This window comes from Schistocerca cancellata, chromosome 10 (genome assembly GCF_023864275.1).
Source record: "Schistocerca cancellata isolate TAMUIC-IGC-003103 chromosome 10, iqSchCanc2.1, whole genome shotgun sequence".
Lineage (NCBI taxonomy): Eukaryota > Metazoa > Arthropoda > Insecta > Orthoptera > Acrididae > Schistocerca > Schistocerca cancellata.
The window spans coordinates 222,868,145-222,888,527 of record NC_064635.1 but is presented as its reverse complement, the minus strand read 5'-3'; the positions used below and the strand labels follow the sequence as shown (position 1 = coordinate 222,888,527).

General features: G+C 41.8%; 1 protein-coding gene across 10 annotated transcripts in view; it reads right to left on the bottom strand.

Annotated features, from left to right (window-relative positions):
- LOC126106877 (longitudinals lacking protein, isoforms N/O/W/X/Y-like) overlaps nucleotides 1-20,383 on the bottom strand; it is a 321,743-nt gene that overhangs the window by 148,381 nt on the left and 152,979 nt on the right. For all 10 annotated transcript variants that reach the window (XR_007523406.1, XR_007523408.1, XR_007523407.1 and 7 more), the window contains one exon: nucleotides 2,292-2,418. The gene's annotated coding sequence lies outside the window, so the exon portion shown is untranslated. The remainder of the gene's footprint in view (nucleotides 1-2,291; nucleotides 2,419-20,383) is intronic.

Below are 20,383 nucleotides of genomic sequence, written 5' to 3'. Positions count from 1 at the left end.
CGATTACAGCACTATCTGTGGCCTAATATAAATAACAAATCAAAACAGTACTTTCTACTGAGAGTCAAATTGTATTACTGGTTGGGAAATCATATCCTTAATATGTGTCATGAGTAGTACTAACCTCCTTCCATTTTCCTAGGGGCAACACCTCCTTTAATTATGGATGGATTCTGACTCAAATTTTCAGACAGTCAAATGAGGAATGACACATAAGGTGGGGACCGTGCATTCTGAATCTGCCACTAGTTCTGTACACACCCTACAGTGAACAGGCCACAGATAGGTGCAGCATGTGGGTGGGATATGCGGGTCTAGCAAGGCTCGGGCAGTGAAATGTGAACTGGAGACAGTGGTTGTCGATTTTTAAAAGAGAGAGTATTGTTCTGAGGGTGACAATTCAAACTTTGCGAAGCAGTAACCAGTGTTTATACTGGAGATGATGAGAGTCGCCAGTACATGGAAAGAAGGACCTTTTGGTCTTATTATATTGACTGAACGATTTATATCATTCCGAGCTGGAAAAAGAAATTGTGGAAGCCTGTACTTACTGAGGCTGTTGTCTTAAGGAATGTGGGGCATGTAGTGTGTTCTGTGGCTACAAATCACAAGGTACTACACTGTTTTTGTAGTCTGCTTTCTTTAAGTGAGATCAATGTCTCGAAATCTATTCTGAATAATAGATGTTGACTGCTGTCATTAGAAGTCTGAAGTATCTGTGCTATCTATCAGTAGTGACATGTATTAGAGATTTAGTGTACACTGAAACCTATTATTCACAGACTTCTGGGTTCCTTCCTGAGACATTTCTTGAGCCACAGTGGTGATTTGTGCGCAGTTGTTATTTTGCATAGCATGTTCTGACTGGACAGTTATTACACTGCCCTCAGTTTGCCAAATGCATTTACCTTTGGCAATGCTGTCAGCTGTAAGTGCAGTCGTGTGAAATTAAAGACATGTGAGTGCAATGGCTGTCTGACAAACTTTTTAAGAAACCACCCTGGGGTAGTTTCACGTAGAGGTGCTTTGTATTGTAGTTTGCAAGATAAATTAGGTAAGTTAGGTACAGTTTAGCTGGTAAGTTCTCAGTGGCTTACATGTTAATGACACTGGAGACATCAGCTGTGTAGCCTAAAAGATTGTCCCCTGTGAAACTTCATAGGAATAACAAATTAATATTACTGCTGCACAGTATTAATACTAGTTTATTTTCAGACTGCCATCTAAATGTTAATCTTCCTTGTCTGTGCAGCACCTCTGACAATTTTGATGAAATGTTGCAAAAAATGCATTTTGATAAGAACAAAGAGATTGTGGATAGTTAAAAGTGAACATATTTATTACATCTGATTTTAATGGCAGTTCTGTTAATTATTTTGATGAAGTGAAAAGGCCTGTCTTACAAGCCGTAACTCTATTGGGCGTACCACACAGAAGTCACTTATATACCGAGTAACAGACTGTGTGCCAATTTTGGAACTCATTATAACATATAGAACATTGAGTGAAATGTTCAAATAGTTCAAATGGCTCTGAGCACTATGGGACTTAACATCTACGGTCATCAGTCCCCTAGAACTTAGAACTACTTAAACCTAACTAACCTAAGGACATCACACAACACCCAGTCATCACGAGGCAGAGAAAATCCCTGACCCCGCCGGGAACTGAACCCGGGAACCCGTGCGCGGGAAGCGAGAATGCTACCGCACGACCACGAGCTGCGGACTGAGTAAAATGTAGCCTGATCATAAACTGGCTATACCAGGATTTGGCAACAGAATGTTGCCCATTCAATGTAACTACTGACTGTTAGTGTGAATGACAGCTGAATTTTAAACACAAATAATTGAGCATTGCTTCAGGAATTGTAGTATGGACTTTAAAACAGTCTTTAAAGCACTTATTTCAAGTATTCAGGAACCTAATCCCAAAAACTACTAGGAAATTTCAGCTACTTCAAAGCAAATATGATACAGTCGAGGGACACCTACATTGCAGTCACAATTTTTCTTGCCTGAGTAAGAGTGTGCTCACCTTACACCAGGTAATGGAAACTGTATGGAGCTTATTGGGATGAGTAAAACCATCTCAAGTAGCATTACAGCCAGAGACATCAAAATATGTGACACAGCAATATGCTTTGAAACATAAAACAGGATATAATCAGCCAATAAGAAATACCATATATTCTTATGTGCCTAAAACTTGTTACAGAAAAAGCACAATACTGACCAATACCAAAAGCAGTCTACAAGTTTTTGCTACACAAGTTTCAAATTCAAATGTACCTTCAGTTCAGATGTCGGTTTATCTTCCAATACTCCGATCAGACAGCAGTAGCTTACATCCGTAGAGAAAAACCAGCCTCAAGAATGCTATTACAGCAGCACTCCCTCGAGATGGAGGTAGTTCAGCCTGTGCAGAGCAAAGCATTCACTATGTTAAACTACAAGCAAATGGAGTAGACACACTTTAAATATGACATGCTGCAAGCTAATTAATTCCTTAACACTACTGTTAAGAAGGAGCAGGTATGGCGAAGAAAAAAAAAAAAAATAAAAATAAAAATAAAAAAAAAAATAAAAATAAAAAAAAAATAAAAATAAAAAAAATTGAACAGAGGAGAGATTGCATGTCAAACCCTTGTTTTCATTTGCTTCCTTTCAATTGTTATGATTACAAATGATGACTATTATCGCAAGACTACCGTATTTACCCGAATCTAAGCCGCACTTTTTTTCCGGTTTTTGTAATCCAAAAAAACGCCTGCGGCTTAGAATCGAGTGCAAAGCAAGCGGAAGTTCTGAAAAATGTTGGTAGGTGCCGCCGCAACTAACTTCGGCCGTCGAATATATGTAGCGCTACACAGACATGCTTTGTAGGCACAAAGATAAATACTGGCGCCAAAACCTCTGCGTCAGTAAATAAATTAAAAAAAAGGTGGAAGACGAGCTTTTTTTTCTCCGCCCCGAGTTTCGACCACTGCATTTTCATACATTATCCAACGAAGTAAATACAAATTCCATTTTGTTCATCTTCGAATGTATTAGAATTTCAATGTACTACGAAAATCCGACTGGCAAGACTGTTTGGGATGTTTTTCAATATGGCCAACTCTACGTTCTGAATTTTTTCCTACCTGTGGGAAGAGATGGTTGCTAATAGTAACCTGATGAAATGTGAATCACAAGCAGTATTCTCTTCACCATTCACAATAAGAATAATACGAATATAAACATTTTGCCATGTGTTCTTCCGTGTTTGTTGCTACCTCATTTAAATCCTGTCTGCCTAATAAACTACAAAACTAGAGTGAGACAACAGCAAACGCGGAAGAATACACTTATCGTGTGATGTTTATATTCGTATTATTCTTAGCCTAGTAGTGATACAGTCAGAAATGAACCACGGCAACTGACTAGATTTTTAAATCTAAGATGACTCTAATTTCTGTGCAGAATTTGATGTACTAAAGAAGCGGCCGCATAGATTTTGAAACGGAGAAAAATTTTCGCCTAACTCTCATTCAGAACATGTTCTATCATACGCAGCCTATTATTTGGTTCTTGTTGATCATTCTCAAAGAAAGCAGCAGTGTAAGTAACAACAAATAGCAGTCTCTTGACATTGCTTCGCTAATGAGACGATTCGCCTCTTTTTAGTTGTAAGCGGCGGTAGCGCGCACAAAAGCAAGCCATGCCGCTAACGGCGACAGGCCGTAAACACGCACTATCAGAATGCGACAAACAATGCATGACACAGTACAGTGATGCATTTTCAGCTTAGAGTGACGTAAACACCTATAACAGAGAAAACGGCACTTATCAGATCAAACAAAATAAGCAATCGATTCAAACCAGACAAAGCACGTGAAAAAGGAAGGGTACCCGTATAAATACGGACGGAGCGCCTGACGCATAGCAATGGCTACCTGGTAAAGCTTACGACTCGAACCAAACTACTGTAGCTGTATTGTCATTCATTCGACCTAAATTGTGTCTCATATTACAATGGACCAACTTTGTTTCGATTTGGAGGTGCGGCCTAAAACTTTTCTCTCCCCTTGAATTTCGAGTCTCAAATTTCAGGTGCGGCTTAGATTCGGGAAATCTTTTTTTCCTTTGTTTCGAGTCTCATTTTTCAGGTGCGGCTTAGATTCGGGTAAATACGGTATGTAGAGTACATCCACAATCGTGAGGCATGATTACTCAGTCCCCCCCAAAGTGTAAAGGCAATATATAGTGCAGGCCTCCACTGCCGCACTGTCGAATCCTCCTTCCTGCATTCGGCAACTCTCCACGGGTGGGCCACCTCTAGGCTCACTCCAGCAGCAGGCAGACCCCTAACCCAAAAAGCAGCAGATCGCTATCTAACTCGTACAGCCGCTCACCTGCCGCACCAGTACAGGCGCACCCGTGTCACGAACCGTCACTCTTAGGGGTGATACCTGTCACCAGAGATAGTCATTTTCAGCAAATATCCTGGCAGTCTTCCACACTGTCTGCACAATACCCCAATAGCTGTGCCTTGTCCAACTGGGGCGCGCACTGCTGAGCGAGCTTCCGGTGTCGGCACTCCCGGGTGCGGACGTCACAGCCTTCCACTGCCAGTTAGCAGCTGCCGAGCACCACGTGCCAGCCTCATCACGAGCTGAAGGGGAGTGTGGCCATCGCACTGTGATCTTACGAATGTAGTAGCCCAAGTTTCAATAAAATGTTATACTTTTGATGCAGCCTGCAACCCCAGTATTACACACCGCCACACCCCGACACATCCAGGTCAGAGCTCGCAACAACATCCAGAGAAAATGGATTCTGCCGGCTACACGTCAGTAATGTGAGCTGTTTTCATACCCACCTAACTCTCAATTTTCGAAAACCAATTATTTCATTTCACACAAGAGAGAACTGGAAATTTCTGGAAGCACAGTGTTCGTCTCATTCGACATCAGTCGTCAGTCACTAGCGGCCATTTCTTTAATCTCGTTCTCCATCTCATCAGTCACATCTGAGTTATCCGCCTCTCGCTCGCTCGTCACAAACATTCGTTCACAAGTTTTAAACTTGAGACACCGCTTGTACACATTTGTACAATTCGTCGCATCACCCTTGTGAGCAATTCCGATTTTGTTAAAAATCTGTGATGGCAAGAAGAAACTGGATTATGCTCTTCATCTTGCAGCTGGTGGGATCCGGAACAGACACACCTATTTCGGCGCAGGATTACACAAGTTTTCAGCTGACTGAGATAAATGAGCACATGTTCTACTGCCATCACCTTCTCCTCGAATGCAGCTTTGACAAGTCTGCAAGAAGTAAAAAAAATCCCTTTGAGTGTCAGAGGCTCAGTACACCTACTCTTTGTAGATGCGCAGTCAGGGGGTTGACGTGCAGCGAGTGTTTCTGTCCACAATGGTCCCTGCCCTTCACTGCAATAGCTGTGCTCTATCACTGTCCCCTCTCCCCTCCCTGAGATCTGCAGGGTTGTAGCATTTCTGATCTGGGAGCCACAGAAGTCGCTCCCAATCCACACTTCTTCATTTTGGGAGGATAATGTTAGCTCAGGTATGACACGAGAGGTGGAGTGATGTGGAGACATACTTTTATTTATTAACATTTCTTTAATATGAATACCGCAGACCTGACTGGTGATTATCATTGTGATTCTCAATAGCTAGCTGTCGTGTGTTTTTTTCTTTTCAGATTCTTTTCGTTACCAGCATTCTTTAAATAACTGAAGTACTGTAACACTTACTTATGCGCCTTCAGTGCACCGACAATATGAGCTACATGTGCACTGATTAAGTAAGTATTAATCTATTATGACTCTATGGACACTGCAGAGTGCAAAGTGTGAACAAGAAGTTATTTTATTAACCCTTGAATGGTCACGTGCGTGACATGTCACCCAATTTTCTTTTTGAGATGATGTCACCCATACGGGTTGTCCACAGACATGAATGCGTATAGCTTCGAGTTCCACTTTAAACGTCAATATTTCACCAAGTGGAAACACTTTGCTGAAATAACATGAGTGAAGTGTTTTGGAGTTTCTTCCAAATAAATAAAGGACATGATGATGATAAAATCCCAACTCCGTAACAGAGCGTAGGGGACGATGTGGGAGACCCGCACTGCTGTACTAGGCAAGGTCCTACTGGAGGTGGTTTGCCATTGCCTTCTTCCGACTGTAATGGGGAATGAATGATAATGATGATGATGATGATGATGAAAACGACACAACACCCAGTCATCTCGAAGCAGGTGAAAATCCCTGACCCCGCTGGGAATCGAACCCGGAACCCTGTGCTCAGGAAGTGAGAACGCTACCGCGAGACCAATAAAGGACAGAAGATTTTTAATTTTTGCCTTTCAAAAGGAAATGACCATTACTTCATACTGTCCCAAAGAGAACGACACTGCTCATGTAATTTCTACAATGCACCTCAACAATGTTATTGACAGCAATATAGTGGATATGAAAAAGTTAGAGATCATAACATTTTGCAACACCACACAAGTTGGAGTGGACTTTGTTGACCAGCTGCCTCAAAAAAATAATGGGGTCCAAAATACAAGGCGCTGGCCTGTGGTAGTGTTCTACAATCTGCTAAACTAAGCAGCAATAAACGTATTTTGCTTTTATAAATTCAATAAAAATGAAGATAAAGCACTGAAGACAGAACTATTTCCCCAACTAGTCTTGCATGGGAACTTACAAAGCCCAAACATGAAGGACAATGTTACAAGCATGGTAGAACATGGGAAAAATCAGTCTCGAAATCGTGTGTTAGATTCGGTAAGTGAATCTGCATCGCTTTTTGAAGGAAGATTGTGTCAAGTATTTGGATACTGCCAGCTGAAATAACACGTGGCAGAAAGTAATTTGGTAATATTGGTTTAATCATTGTATTAGTGAGGCTCATATACACGTACTGCAGAGTGTGGTTCACAAACTACACTTATTAATTTTTACTCCAATTTAAGTTCACTTTTGTTTGTTTTCACTGAAATATAGAAAGAAACATTCCACGTGAGAAAAATATATATAAAAAAACAAAGATGCTGTGACTTACCAAATGAGAAAGCGCTGGTAAATGGACACAATAAAAAACACTCAGACACACACACACACACACACACACACACACACACACAAATTTCAGCTTTCGCAACCCAAGGTTGCTTCATCAGGAAAGAGGGAAGGAGAGGGAAAGACGAAAGGATGTGGGTTTTAAGGGAGAGGGTAACGAGTCATTCCAATCCTGGGAGCAGAAAGACTTACCTTGGGGGAAAAAAAGGGGCAGGTATACACACACTCGCGCGCGCGCGCACACACACACACACACACACACACACACACACACACACACACACACTCCGCACATATACAGATACAGGAAGACATATGTAAAGGCAAAGAGGTTGGGCAGAGATGTCAGTCGAGGCGGAAGTACAGAGGCAAAGATGTTGAATGACAAGTGATGTACGAGGGGCAGCAACTTGAAATTAGCGGAGGTTGAGGCCTGGTGGGTAACGGGAAGAGATAATATATTGAAGGGCAAGTTCCCATCTTCGGAGTTCTGATAGGTTGGTGTCGGTGGGAAGTATCCAGATAACCCGGATGGTGTAACACTGTGCCAAGATGTGCTGGCCGTGCACCAAGGCATGAGAGATCCATCCTTCACGAAATCCCGAAATCCTCCCCACTCCACCAAGAGTGTCTTTCCGCTGTCCACCTAACCTTCGTAACCTCTTGGTTCATCCCTATAAAATCCCCAAACCACCTTCCCTACCCTCTGGCCCCTACCCTTGTAACCGCCCCCAGTGTAAAACCTGTGCCATGCACCCTACCACCACCACCTACTCCAGTCCTGTAACTCAGAAATGTACACGAACAAAGGCAGAGCCACGTGTGAAAGCATCCACGTGATTTACCAACTGACCTGCCAACACTGTGAAGCCTTCTATGTGGGAATGACCAGCAACAAACTGTCCATTCGCATGAACGGACACAGGCAGACAGTTTGTTGGTAATGAGGATCACCCTGTGGCTAAACATGCCTTGGTGCACGGCCAGAACATCTTGGCGCAGTGTTACACTGTCCGGGTTATCTGGATACTTCCCACTGACACCAACCTATCATAACTCCGGAGATGGGAACTTGCCCTTCAGCATATCCTCTCTTCTCGCTATCCATCAGGCCTCAATCTCTGCTAATTTCTAATTTCAATTTCAATTTGCCGCCGCTCATACCTCACCTGTAACCTCTTAGTTCATCCCTATGAAATCCCCAAACCACCTTCCCTACCCTCTGGCTCCTACCCCTGTAACTGCCCCCGGTGTAAAACCTGTCCCATGCACCCTCCCACCACCACCTATTCCAGTCCTGTAACCCGGAAGGTGTACACGATCAAAGGCAGAGCCACGTGTGAAAGCACCCACGTGTTTTGCCAACTGACCTGCCTACACTGTGAAGCGTTCTATGTGGGAATGGCCAGCAACAAACTGTCCATTCGCATGAATGGACACAGGCAGACAGTGTTTGTTGGTAATGAGGATCACTCTGTGGGTAAACATGCCTTGGTGCACGGCCAGCACATCTTGGCGCAGTGTTACACCGTCCGGGTTATCTGGATACTTCCCACTAACACCAACCTGTCAGAACTCCGGAGATGGGAACTTGCCCTTCAGCATATCCTCTCTTCTCGCTATCCGCCAGGCCTCAATCTCCGCTAATTTCTAATTTCAATCTGCCACCGTTCATACCTCACCTGTCTTTCAACATCATCTTTGCCTCTGTACTTCCGTCCCGACTGACATCTCTGCCCAAACTCTTTGCCTTTACAAATGTCTGCTTGTGTCTGTGTATATGCGGATGGATATGTGTGTGTGTGCGAGTGTATACCTGTCCTTTTTTCCCCCTAAGGTAAGTCTTTCCGCTCCCGGGATTGGAATGACTCCTTACCCTCTCCCTTAAAACCCATATCCTTTTGTCTTTCCTTCTCCTTCCCTCTTTCCTGACGAGGCAACCTTTGGTTGCGAAAGCTAGAGTTTTGTGTGTATGTTTGTGTTTGTTTGTGTGTCTATCGACCTGCCAGCGCTTTTGTTTGGTAAGTCTCATCATCTTTCTTTTTAAATATATTTTTCCCACGTGGAATGTTTATATATATATATATATATATATATATATATATATATATATATATATATATATATATAATAGAAGGAAACATTCCACGAAGGAAAAATATACTTAAAAACAAAGATGATGTGACTTACCAAATGAAAGTGCTGGCAGGTCGACAGACACACAAACGAACACAAACATACACACAAAATTCAAGCTTTCGCAACAAAATCAGCTTGTGTCTGTATATGTGTGGATGGATATGTGTGTGTGTGTGTGTGTGCGAGTGTATACCCGTCCTTTTTTCCCCCTAAGGTAAGTCTTTCCGCTCCCGGGACTGGAATGACTCCTTACCCTCTCCTTTAAAACCCACATCCTTTCGTCTTTCCCTCTCCTTCCCTCTTTCCTGATGAGGCAACAGTTTGTTGCGAAAGCTTGAATTTTGTGTGTATGTTTGTGTTCGTTTGTGTGTCTGTCGACCTGCCAGCACTTTCATTTGGTAAGTCACATCATCTTTGTTTTTAGGTATATATATATATATATGTAGTAACACAGGCCTGGAAGCACTCAATACACTTACACGATCACAATGCCACAAATATAGAATACATCACATACATTCAGTAACAGAAAGATTCACATATTTTTCCTTCGTGGAATGTTTCCTTCTATTATATATATATATATATATATATATATATATATATATATATATATGTCCAGGGCCTCGCTGCGATGGAGCACTTCCTTTCACGCCGATCACCTGCCGCCCTACCTAAAACCTCTTTCCTCATTACCTTAGCCAGCTTCATCCTGACCCACAACTTCTTCACTTTTGAAGGCCAGACATACCAACAATTAAAGGGAACAGCCATGGGTACCAGGATGGCCCCCTCGTACGCCAACCTATTCATGGGTCGCTTAGAGGAAGCCTTCTTGGTTACCCAGGCCTGCCAACCCGAAGTTTGGTACAGATTTATTGATGACATTTTCATGATCTGGACTCACAGTGAAGAAGAACTCCAGAATTTCCTCTCCAACCTCAACTCCTTTGGTTCCATCAGATTCACCTGGTCCTACTCTAAATCCCATGCCACTTTCCTTGACGTTGACCTCCACCTGTCCAATGGCCAGCTTCACACGTCCGTCCACATCAAACCCACCAACAAGCAACAGTACCTCCATTATGACAGCTGCCACCCATTCCACATCAAACGGTCCCTTCCCTACACCCTAGGTCTTCGTGGCAAACGAATCTGCTCCAGTCCGGAATCCTTGAACCATTACACCAACAACCTGAAAACAGCTTTTGCATCCCGTAACTACCCTCCCGACCTGGTACAGAAGCAAATAACCAGAGCCACTTCCTCATCTCCTCAAACCCGGAACCTTCCACAGAAGAACCCCAAAAGTGCCCCACTTGTGACAGGATACTTTCCGGGACTGGATCAGATTCTGAATGTGGCTCTCCAGCAGGGATACGACTTCCTCAAATCCTGCCCTGAAATGAGATCCATCCTTCATGAAATCCTCCCCACTCCACCAAGAGTGTCTTTCCGCCGTCCACCTAACCTTCGTAACCTCTTAGTTCATCCCTATGAAATCCCCAAACCACCTTCCCTACCCTCTGGCTCCTACCCCTGTAACCGCCCCCGGTGTAAAACCTGTCCCATGCACCCTCCCACCACCACCTATTCCAGTCCTGTAACCCGGAAGGTGTACACGATCAAAGGCAGAGCCACATGTGAAAGCACCCACGTGATTTACCAACTGACCTGCCTACACTGTGAAGCGTTCTATGTGGGAATGACCAGCAACAAACTGTCCATTCGCATGAATGGACACAGGCAGACAGTGTTTGTTGGTAATGAGGATCACCCTGTGGCTAAACATGCCTTGGTGCACGGCCAGCACATCTTGGCACAGTGTTACACCGTCCGGGTTATCTGGATACTTCCCACTAACACCAACCTGTCAGAACTCCGGAGATGGGAACTTGCCCTTCAGCATATCCTCTCTTCTCGCTATCCGCCAGGCCTCAATCTCCGCTAATTTCAATCTGCCGCCGCTCATACCTCACCTGTCTTTCAACATCATCTTTGCCTCTGTATTTCCGTCCCGACTGACATCTCTGCCCGAACTCTTTGCCTTTACAAATGTCTGCTTGTGTCTGTGTATGTGTGGATGGATATGTGTGTGTGTGCGCGAGTGTATACCTGTCCTTTTTTCCCCCTAAGCTAAGTCTTTCCGCTCCCGGGATTGGAATGACTCCTTACCCTCTCCCTTAAAACCCAATCCTTTTGTCTTTCCTTCTCCTTCCCTCTTTCCTGACGAGGCAACCATTGGTTGCGAAAGCTAGAGTTTTGTGTGTATGTTTGTGTTTATTTGTGTGTCTATCGACCTGCCAGCGCTTTTGTTGGGTAAGTCTCATCATCTTTCTTTTTAAATATATTTTCCCACGTGGAATGTTTCCCTCTATTATATATATATATATATATATATATATATATATATATATATATATATATATATATATATATATAATAGAGGGAAACATTCCAGGTGGGAAAAATATATTTAAAAAGAAAGATGATGAGACTTACCAAACAAAAGCGCTGGCAGGTCGATAGACACACACACAAACACAAACATACACACAAAATCTAGCTTTCGCAACCAATGGTTGCCTCGTCAGGAAAGAGGGAAGGAGAGGGAAAGACAAAAGGATTTGGGTTTTAAGGGAGAGGGTAAGGAGTCACTCCAATCCCGGGAGCGGAAAGACTTACCTTAGGGGGAAAAAAGGACAGGTATACACTCGCACACACACACATATCCATCCTCATATACACAGACACAAGCAGACATTTGTGAAGGCAAAACCTTTGCCTTCACAAATGTCTGCTTGTGTCTGTGTATATGAGGATGGATATGTGTGTGTGTGCGAGTGTATACCTGTCCTTTTTTCCCCCTAAGGTAAGTCTTTCCGCTCCCGGGATTGGAGTGACTCCTTACCCTCTCCCTTAAAACCCAAATCCTTTTGTCTTTCCCTCTCCTTCCCTCTTTCCTGACGAGGCAACCATTGGTTGCGAAAGCTAGATTTTGTGTGTATGTTTGTGTTTGTGTGTGTGTCTATCGACCTGCCAGCGCTTTTGTTTGGTAAGTCTCATCATCTTTCTTTTTAAATATATATATATATATATATATATATATATATATTTAAAAAGAAAGATGATGAGACTTACCAAACAAAAGCGCTGGCAGGTCGATAGACACACAGACAAACACAAACATACACACAAAATCTAGCTTTCGCAACCAATGGTTGCCTCGTCAGGAAAGAGGGAAGGAGAGGGAAAGACAAAAGGATTTGGGTTTTAAGGGAGAGGGTAAGGAGTCATTCCAATCCCGGGAGCGGAAAGACTTACCTTAGGGGGAAAAAAGGACAGGTATACACTCGCACACACACACATATCCATCCTCATATACACAGACACAAGCAGACATTTGTAAAGGCCTTTACAAATGTCTGCTTGTGTCTGTGTATATGAGGATGGATATGTGTGTGTGTGCGAGTGTATACCTGTCCTTTTTTCCCCCTAAGGTAAGTCTTTCCGCTCCCGGGATTGGAATGACTCCTTACCCTCTCCCTTAAAACCCAAATCCTTTTGTCTTTCCCTCTCCTTCCCTCTTTCCTGACGAGGCAACCATTGGTTGCGAAAGCTAGATTTTGTGTGTATGTTTGTGTTTGTCTGTGTGTCTATCGACCTGCCAGCGCTTTTGTTTGGTAAGTCTCATCATCTTTCTTTTTAAATATATTTTTCCCACGTGGAACGTTTCCCTCTATTATATTCATATATATATATATATATATATAGTGTGCATTTTAAGTGCAGAGTTGACATATGCTGCTGCAAAAAAAAGCACACCCTTTTAGAGGTTTCCAATTCACTCAAGATTTATTGTTTAACAGTGAATATGGAGTACATGAAATGATTACATTTATAAATTAATAGCACATATGGTTCTGAGGTACCAGGTATCAAATCGACCCATGCTGAAACACTCATATCAGTACGTGGTGTTGCCTCCATAGGCAGCAATGCAGGAGCTGACTCTGACATCCAGTCGATCGTACACAAGGCGAGTACTGTCCTGGGATAGGTTATTCCACATCTGCTCAACCTGTTCACTTAGTTCTGCACGAGTTGTTGGTTGACCAGTCATGCTTCTTGTCCCAACATATCCTGCACGTGCTCGATTGGAGACAAGGCTGAAGATCGTGCTGGCCAGGGAAGTTGATGCACGTTGAGTTTTACAGGTAGTGTGTGGGCAAGCATTATCCTGTTGGAACAACACAGCACCTTTGCAAGAATGCCAAAGACTGGGTTCAACAATATTCTAACATACCGAGTGCTGGTTAGTGGCCCCTCCAGGTGAATGAGAGTGGTAGCTTATTGCACCCAGACCATAAGGCCTCAGGTGGGCCAGCAGTTCTGGGACAAACGAATATCAATACACAATGTGAACAACGAGGTCCCTGAGCCACTGACCCTCCATCTAAGGAAACTTGCTGTGTCCTTCCTACAAAGATAGCCTCAATCCAGTCACCACCATAATCTTATTTTTATTGATAAAAATTTGAACATTCATGTGGCACTGAGTCAAGTGCTTTTTGGAAGTCACAAAGTACAGCATCCACCTGATTTCCTCAGTCCTCGGATTTCAGATCATCGTACGAGAAAACCACACATCACATTTCCCGTGATCGATGTGTTATTGAAGCCCTGCTCGGAAAGGAAGCAATATTCTGTTCGAGACACCTCATTATGTTTGAACTCACGATAAGTTCCTGAAATTTACAACAGGCACACGACAACGAGAGTGTTAAATCCAGTGCTGTTTTTCTGGGGGAACACTGGGGGATGCATACCCCTAAAATTTTTCATCAAAAAAGTAATTTTTTTACAATGTTGAGAACGTGGAAGAGTGCCAAAGATTTATTTCACGGACGTAAATTTTTTATTTCATTTTTTCGTGTTGGTAATTGCAATACGAACGATACCAGTGAAGTTTTTGGTGGGGAAAATCGATGTCATTGACTGTTTCAAGTATTTTGAAGCTGCGGCAATCATTCTCTACAACTGAATTGCTGGCAACCAGTTCGACCAGCATGTAGTGCCTTCGCCCGCTAATAATGGGTGATGGTAGTACTAAACAGATATGCATACGCTCAAATCGCATGCTTCATTTGAGGTGATGTAAACTGAAGTGTTCGATACCACTTTCTCTTGTATGTGTGTTTCTCGGCATCGCCTGCTTCATTTGAGCTGTAAAGTCAACTGAAGGGCCCGATACTTTTTTTTTTTTTTTTTTTTAGTTCGACATGTTGATGACATCATGGCAAAAAGCAGACAGGTGGTATCCCATGCTTCAGTTATAACTGATTTTCGCTGCATTACATCCCATTTCAGAGTACCCTCAACTTTTTTTTTTTAGAAAAAAAAAGCACTGGTTAAATCTATATCTTTGTTAGTAAATGAACATTTTTCTCATTACGTTTACAAGAAAGAGCACCATTCTACAGACGAAAATAGTGATAAAATCCTTTTTCTATATAATGAACATATGCAAATGCAATGCCTACACTGCCGGTCAAAAGTTTTCAAACACCCGTGATAAAAATTATATACTCCATTTTAACGAATAAACACACTGAACAAACTAATAGACCAACAAAATAAATATTCTGTATCATGACGTACAATACAATTAAGATTTTAGCCTCTTAAAAGTAAGCACCCTTTGCCTTCAGAACAGATGTACAAACTCTTGGCACTTTGTAGATAAGATTCTGAAGTGCTTTTACAGATATTTCAGTCCAACACATCCGTAAATTACTCTACAGATCTGCAGCATTAGATGACCTCAGTTTCTGACCTCCCTGTCAAGTTCATACCATTAGAGTTCAACAAGATTTAAGTCAGATGGCTGACTTGACCAAATCATATTCTTCAGTTCGCCTTATTTCTCTTTTCTACCGACATATCCTCTGCACAATTTAGTAGCATGTTTGGGATCATTGTTGCTACAGAACAAACCAACGACCAGTAATCTCTTGACAGACTGAACTGCACTGTTGATCATTATCTGCGATATCCTTCCTTCTTTGCTGTTCCATTAACTGTCACTAGATCACTGACTGTATCGCCCAGAAAGCATCCCCACACCATGGCCCACCCTTCACCGTGCTTCAATGTTGGTGCGCCACAGACTTACTCTTCATACTTTGTCCACAAAGTCGATTAACAAACATTTGATGACGGTTTCCCAATACTTCAAACTTTGGCAATGATCCAAGGTGTTATTCACAGACAAATCACACTCTCCAGCTTTTATGGTGCTGTGCTCACTTGCAGGTGTATCACCTTTTACTGTCTGCTTAATAAAGGTTTTTTTGGTCACTATGCAGCCCTTTAAATCTCGTTCACAAAGACAGCACGCTCTATCGAGACAGATAGCAGCTGCTCGGATACAATTTACTTCCTTGCAAATTTCAGGAGCAGTACGAGTCCTCCAACATTTACTTTGTACACACATTAACTGATCTTCCTGTATGATGATACTCAAGTCTTCCAGGTCGGGGAACACTTGCACTGGCACCAATTTGCTTTGAACCGCTGCAGTGTATACACCACTGAAAATTGGGCTACACCATCTTTTGTTACTGTTGTCCAACTAGAATAATCTTCGTGATAAAGAGCTTCAGTTAAAGCACGTTTTTAAGTTACAATATTCTACTTATGTCCCATTACGAGGTAATATGGTAATATGATCATGTACACAAACACACTGCTAGATGCACACAATGTACTGTAAACTAATCTGAACTATTTACCACACATACAGCTGCTGAAGGAATGAGAGCTATCCAGATGGAACTGACTCAGATAAAAGCACATCAGTGCTGTTGTGGATACTCATCAGTTCCCCTCTATGCGAACAACCTGTCAAATAATTGTTTTATTATCAGAAAGGGGATATGATACAATATTCAAAATGAAATCCTCGTTTTTTTCTGCATGCCGACTCAGCGTGCTGTCCAGATAGGATATCGAATGTATACATGGAAGAGCAGTAGGAATTGTCACAGGTTTGTTTAAAGTGTCACAGATGTACTGAAGGAACTAAACTGGCCGATTCTTCAAGACAGACATAAACTATCCCGAGAAAGTCGGTTAACAAAGTTCCAAGAAGCAGCTTTAACTGATTACTCTAGGGATATTCTATAACCCCCTATATATCGCTCAAATAGGGATCGTGAAGATAAGATTAGAATAATTGCTGCACACACAGAGGCATTCAAACAATCATTCTTCCTGTACATATACGAATGGATCAGGAATAAAGACTAATAACTGGTAAAATTGCGATGTACCCTCTGCCGTGCACCTCACACTGATGTGGAAGTAGATGTACTGTTTGTCCACGATAAGTTGACGATTGGCATGGTGGCTGTTGGGAATGGTACAGCCCACCACATTTTGGCTGCCGAGGGGAAAGAAGAGGTGAGGGGAAGGCAGCATCCGCTGAAGGCAGCATCAGCTGCTTGCACCAGTGCTGCCACCACTACTGCGTTTTGTGCTCAACTCGAAGATGGGGGCGACACTCACGGAAATATTGCCTGTTTAAGTGATACTTCCATCAAATTGAAAATCACCTAATGTGTTGATAATTTCATGCACAAGAGGTTTACCTTCAACTTATGTATTATTTACTTATTGAAAATAATGAAAAATGAAAGTAGATGAATTACAACTTACGACACTACGAATAAAAAGCCAAAGACTAATTTTTGGAATCTGTTTGCTCACTGCATTTATTAAACGCAGCACAGAAGTAATTTTTACAGAGTGTAATTAATTGTGCCTTAAAGAATTGTCAGAATAAGGGTCACTAATGATCGCTGTTATTTTGCTTGATTCAAGATCATCGTCATTGTCATCGTCTGAGGGTGTGGCACTGACAGTAACTTCAACAATGGCCATTTCCATTATTCCATCTCATGCCCAATACTCTTGCCCAGTTATTGCACTTTCGTGCAAAAGCCTTACCAGTAATTAGAAAGAAAGTAGCATTAACAAGATTCTACAAATGTTCTCTCGACACGTCACCAGTGACCTTTATTTCCTTGAAATGGAGTTTTACTTTGGCTCGTGCCAATTCTATTGGATTTAGATTGCAGTTGTAAATGGATACTTTGTGGCCTCAGCTCTCAGTGTTTTCATCCACGACACACACTTTCATGTATGGTTTGTTTTCCTTTATTTTAGATAACATTTCAGTCTTCGGCATTGAATCGTTGCAGCTTTTCACCTCACTCGCAACCACTCTAACGTTGTGATCCTGAAATCATATTTATTACGCATTCTATCTATGTTCCTGCTATGGCATGGTGCCATACCCATACAATCACAGAATTGGGTGGAATATTAGGAACCACCATATCTGCAAGCCCCCCCCCTCCCCCCTCCCTGAAAACGTCCCCTAGTTTCGTTGACTTTAAGAAGTTAGCAAAATAATGGAAACAGTTTCTTGTGTAAAACTTCCTGACAAATTAAAACTGTATGCCAGGCCTGGTGCATAGGTTTGAGTACTGATCCAGCACACAGTTTTAGTTTGTCGAGAAGTATCAAATCAGCACACACTCCACTGCAGGCTGAAAATTCATCCTAGCTTCTTGCATCTTGCTGTTAAGTACTTTCCAAATTTATCATTTCATGGAAGTTTTTCTCAGACTTACAGGAGTTGTGTGCATTCAGTACCGGTGCAAAAATGTCAGTGTTGAAAAGAAGAATGACAAAAAAGACAGATGGGCTGAAACACATGCACCGTTGGAACCCCTGAACACTATTGGCACCATCAGTCAAGGAAGTACGTAATGAGTTTACCAACCAATTTGTTTCACTAGAAGGGAAAGCAGAATGGCAGTACAAAGATCTTTAAATTTTAGCTGATTTTTTAATGTTACTGTATATATAAATGGGTTACATTTGTGATAAAAGTTGTAAATACTGCTTGCAAAAATCGAAGAGTAATTAAAAGGCAGTGTTTTGGTGAGATACTGTGCCACATTTTTGTTTCCTGTTATCGAATATTTGATAACACAAGAGACAAGAGAAGTTCAAAATTTGCATATGATATCTTCAAAGTTTTTAATCCAAGTGGAGTCCTCTGATTTTAGTCAATTGAATGGTGTATTTCTAGGTAACATCACCATGTACTCAACTAACGTATTTTTCTATTTCTTTTTGTGTTTTGTCACAATTTTCATTCATAATGCAACAGTGACGACTGCTCTGGTTTTTAAGAATTACTGAACCTTTGCAACAAGAACTTGCAGCAAGTCCCTGAAATAAACTTGTCCCTATGACTTGAAGAACAAGAAGTAATCTTTAGTAAATTTTTGTTCTAATGTACAGATCTCAGCAATTGGTTAGAGAAGTTACTTCCTAGTAGACAAATGCCTTTCGTAATATTTTGTGTCTAGAGGCAGCTTGACGTTGGCAGCACTTGGGGAGACAAATGAATATCTTTCAAATAGTGCCAATTTTCTCCGCTTCTGGCAGCACTAGTGAAATCGTCCAGTTATCGTGGCCAAATGGTACATACAGGAGCCATCGGGTGCACACACAGACTGCTGGTTAGCCTTGCTAGCCAAGGTGTAGCAGTGTGATTGTCATGCGTGCTCCGTTAACTCTGTAATCTTTCTCACACGACTTTACAGAAACCACTCGTCAGAAACACTTGATTTTTATGTTGGGTATAGCTTTACATGCCAGCTTCATGGTGAATCGCGCAATGCCTCGCTAATGGTCATTCTCATTTAAGTAACACACTACATGAAATTTGAAAAAGTTTGCAATGAAAAATATAGGTTGCTATGATTTTGTGTTCCTGCAAATGAAATTTAGCCAAGATATTAAATTTTCCTTTAGACTTGGGAGGACGTCTCTGCCAGTTCCTAAAGTCGAGAAACTGAAATTTATCTAGCACGTACACTTCCGAACACACGCCCATGAGAATGAAATACTCATAACATACCTCGTGTCTCTAAAACCGTCCCGAGGTATCAAAATGAGGTTTTCACAAGGGTAGCACACAATGAGAGAGTATTTTGCCGTATGGTTAACATATGGAACTTTCTAATATACGTCAATATAGCCGAAACTACAAATTTATTTAAATTTTTTCAACCCAGAATGCTAATTTTTAAAAAGTCATTTATAGCTATTGAAAAGACAATTTGCTAAAATGGTAATAAATGTGAAATTTCTTATTTTGTGTTACAGTAAACTGACACAATGAGGTTTTCCGTGAGATATTGACTACTTTTGTCACCTATAAGATGCTGTGTTTCAAGGTACTGTCGCAATAGCTATAATAAGGGGAGTTTGTGCAAATTATACCACGTTTTACCAAGAAAGCAATATTAAACCTGTCTACAAGAGAAATGTAGCCGCTTCTCATTAGTTTTTTGAAATGAGAAATCACTAAAAATTAAAACTAAAATATATCATCAATTCTGTTCCAGCTTTGGCAGAACCCTGTAATCCTCCATATTATTAATAATGAATGGTTGGAATGGAAGCTTATCAAAGGATGTTTACCCTCTTTTTTCATGTGAGAAGTAGGAGGAGGAGATTAGTGTTGAATGTTCTGTCAACAATTGTGTCATTAGAGATGGAGTGCAAGCTCAGGTTAGAGAAGGACGGGGAAACAAATCGGCTCTGCCCTTTGAAAGTGCCTGCAGCAATTTAGGGAAATCACGGAATACCCAAATCTGGATGGCCGGAAGCGGGTTTGAATCGTCATCCTCCCGACAGTCCAGTGTGCTAACCTGCACCACCTTGCTTGGTCCATATGATAAATACGAAACTAGTTTGCAGCAAGTAGGTACCATATTTCTGTTCCTATCCCCATTCATAGCGACGTGATGAACTTCTCCACCATACAAAGGGTACCATGACAGTTTTGCAATACAGCTTTATTTATTTAACTTTTTTGAAGTAATTTCTGCCACATTGAATACACCTCTCAATCCTTTGAAACCAATCCCTAAACCAGTTCTCCCAAGTTTCTGTAGGGAGTAAGGGGCACACTCGCTGTTCCAGGCCTACAGCGGGTCCTCATCACTTGAAAAGCGTCATTTTCACATGTGGGAACAGTGCAAAGTCACAAGAAGTGACGTCT